We start from the raw sequence: 3,845 nt of genomic DNA on the forward strand, positions 1-3,845 counted from the left end.
GGCTGGGGCAATCACGTGAAATACCAAAACCAGCAGCGGTGGTGGGGCCGCGTAGGGCGGGTTGCTGCAGCCACAGCGGGCTTCCTGCAGGAGCGCGCTGGAGGCCGGTGTTGCGACACAGCAGGAGCAACTCAGTCCCAGCCGAGCAGGAAGAAGCCCAGGCACAGGCGGCGGTAGTTCGTCACAAGCCTGTTACACAAACACCGCTCGCGTACGTGCTGTTTGGTTTGATCACACGCTGGGTGCCTGGGGAGGTGGCAGCGGGGCAGGAGCTGGTACAGCCGGTGCTCCTTCGCTGACCCACACGGGGACAGCAGCCCGTGCTGCAAGGTGCAGGGTTGGGGTAGGTTGCTGCGCTCAGCAGCGTTTCCAGCTGCTGCTGCGTGCGACGTGTATCACGGCACTCAGCAGGTGGGTTACCATGTGGCAGCTGATGAGATTTATGGGTTTCGTGAGTCATGCCAAACTACTTCTAGATGTAGATCTGTTTAACGTGGGAAAAAAAATCGTTTCACTGACAGCTCAACACGTTCTTTGGGCTTGTAACAGCAAAGTACAAAAATGTCAGTTTTGTGACTATCAACATACATTGCTAACTTGCTGGAGATACATCTGTCAGCTTCAGAGCAGAAGTCATGTGAGAATGGCTCTGCTCATGAGCCACCTCCCACTTCAACTCTTACCAAGGATGTGTTGGCTGTAACTGTTTTTGAGAAATCTCAGCAGCAGCAGAAGTTCTATCTAAAATACAGGGCTGGAAGGGAGGCTGTCTTATATAGTCATTTTAATATCTGGATATTTTAACTGCAGGACTGCAGTGCTGTGACCTAGAGTAACATTACCTCCCTTTTACAGAGAGCACATCAGGGCAGATGATATATAAAATAACCATATATGTAATTAACCATATATGTAATTAGTCTACAGTTTCCAGCTCTGACAGAGATAGAAAACCAGGTCTGGCAAACCCGTTCATTTCATTGTCCTGAGCAACAAAACTCTTCCAGGGAATGATCTCACTCCAGTTTGAGGCTGCCTGTCTGCTTCTGGAGCTCGGATTATGAAGCAGCAGTGGTGCTGTAGGAATAACAAGAAAGAAACTGAAGGGATACTGTTGTAGATTAACCCCAGCCTGCTAGTAAGTGTTCTCAGACTGAAGCCAAAATACAGCTCTGTACTAGTTACTAGGAAGAAAATTAACTCTATCGCAGCTGAAACTAGGACAGATACGCAGGATTGCAGCCCTTTGGTTGCAGAACCAGTTCTCCAGAGGATGGAGCCTGACCTACCCCCTGGTCGCAGCCTACAAGCTTTACCTGCACGGTGACAAGGTTTCAGCTCACCTCTGCAGAGGCTTTATTTTGTAATCTGTTCCCATCTCATGCCTGAAAGCTGTACCTCCTCCCCAGCACACACGTGGCAGAACTCGGTCTGCACTGTGTCTTGTCCAGGTTTTAATCGTAATTAGTAGAGCAGCCTTGCTTTGAGCCTTAACCTAGCACCAGCTGAAGGATTTTCTTGATACCATTAAGGGACTGCTTTTGAGAAAGGTATCTGCTTTTGACCATAGTAACAAATTGTTCTCAGATACACTTCAAGTTTTGCAGACTACACAGTGGTAAAACAGAACATGCATTGTGGTAATTCCATATGAGTTTGGTCTGGGAGGGGAAAAGAGCTACATACTAAGTGAACATTGTACTAATAATCCAGCACTGATACTTCATGCTGTATTATAACTACTTCCCACTCCACCTGGTACAAAGAAATCTATTTCATGTAATCTTGGATGCAATTTGCTTTGCATACTCATCCCTCTCAGTTTGCAATGTGATAGTGATTGTTTTAAGGAGTAAGTTAAAGAACTATCATTGATGTTGCATACTGTATTCTCTCTGAATAGTTTGGCATTAGTAGCTTGGCATTAGCCACTAAAGCAGCTGAAGCCTTCGGCTACAAGAGCTCACCAAGTGTAAACTGTTGGTAAAACTAATGCTGCTAACAAAGAACTCTCTGTGTGCTGCAGATATAAGTGGAATGAAAAAGATAAGGACAATTCTGAAAGAGTGAAGTAACTTCAGGAGGCGGCCAGCCCACCAGTGAAACCCACTGAGAAATCAAGAGAAATCACTGACAAGAATTAGGTGCCTGGACTTGGGGATGGGGTGATTTGTGGAACGGGTATAATTGGGAAGCATGAGCTGGGGTAGGGACCCCTCTCTGGAGGCAAGCAGCTCCAGCTGTGACTGAAGAACTATTAAAAGACTAATTGGAAACCTTCACTCAGACTTGGCATTCTCAGCAGGATCCTGCAGTCAGACCTTGTTATGGTGCCAGCTGTGTGTAAAGGCGTAACAATAAAAATTTAGTATTTACTGGATGTGAACTCCTTTTCCGAAGTTTAAGGAAAAGGTCTTCTCTATGGAGCTGCAGTGTCTTACTGATGTTAGAACATGAACTTTCAAAGTTACTTTTCTTCTTGAATTCTTATCTTAATGCTTATTTCCCATAAGCAGCAGCAAGACAAACTGTAAGTCATTTTAAGGATGACTCTTACAGGAGATGAGCATGTATCAGGAAGCAGTTAACCAGAAGAAAAACTTGCTCCATTGTAGGCTGATCAACATCCACTGCTCCTCTTCCCAATTAACTCTGTATTTTACAAGATACTCTACATAAAGTCCAATGTCTCAACCCCTCAAGTAAGTTTTCAGGTGCTTGTTTTCTAAATAGCACAATATGCCTACAAACCCTTTCCTTTTAAAAGGAAAAAAACCAACCCCCTAAGCAAGGCAAATCCAAAGCTATTGCCTTTAATTTGGCAACAGTTTCTCTCAAAATCAGGAGAAAGAACAGCAATGCATATTGGACTTCATACAGTAACAAAGTATTTTCTGCTCTCTGGGAATCTGCTTCTGTAGGATTAATTTCTAACAACAAAATTCTGTAGGATTGTGAAGAACATAGGAAATACTCTTAAGAAATTGTTAGTGGAAAAATCATCCCATGCATTTAGATGCCTCCACACTTTAACAGAATGCACACATGTGAGCAGCATTACTGGAAGACATTCATCGTTCTGATTCAAACCCACCACACGATGGGTTACAGCAGTGCTGTGCAAGGTCAGCCTCCCTGCAGCATACATGCCTTCAGGAGAGATCAGTTTGGAGCATCAGCTCTTACTTTGCCATAGCTCTCCCATTCTCAAACTACCCCTCCAGAGCTTGGAAAGCAAGATCAGAACACCCTGACACCCCTCTCCACAAAGTCCTCAGAGCACCTGCACCAGGAAGGACCAGTCTGAAAATACCCCTGACAAATTCTGGTCAGATTTAGGCCAGTGGTTCCAAATGGCTGAAGAAAAATTAAGAATGGCCCAGTTGGTCATCACCAGTAACAGAAACAAGTTCCTTGTCCAGCCCTGTCCTGTACTTCAGAGTAATCGTGCCACAGCCATTAAAAAAACCTGCTAGCTTTACTGGGAAACAAGGAAATCATACAGCAGGAGAGAATCCTCCTGTACTAGCAACGAGCCAGCAGCTTTGGTAGTGTTGCACCATTTCTGGCACTTTACACATTCAGTTTGTAGGATGTTTACTTCCTTCCTCCCCATTAACCTGGTAGAAGACTTGGTAAAAAAAATAAAATTCAGGAATGGAAGCCACTTAGAAAACTCAAGGGATTTTAATGACTGAATAAAGGAGGAACTACTGATTATTATACTTAAGTAGCAAACAAGTATTTTGCTATCAAAGCACAAGCTAAAGAATTTAAAGAAGCCACAAACATTAATAAGCCCAACATACAGAACTTTAAGTAAGAAGGCATTTTACACACAGGGG

The sequence above is a fragment of the Pezoporus flaviventris genome, unplaced genomic scaffold (genome assembly GCF_033815535.1).
Source record: "Pezoporus flaviventris isolate CSIRO_AGI_PZ_B2104156 unplaced genomic scaffold, CSIRO_AGI_Pfla_v1 ptg000005l, whole genome shotgun sequence".
Classification (NCBI taxonomy): Eukaryota; Metazoa; Chordata; class Aves; order Psittaciformes; family Psittacidae; genus Pezoporus; species Pezoporus flaviventris.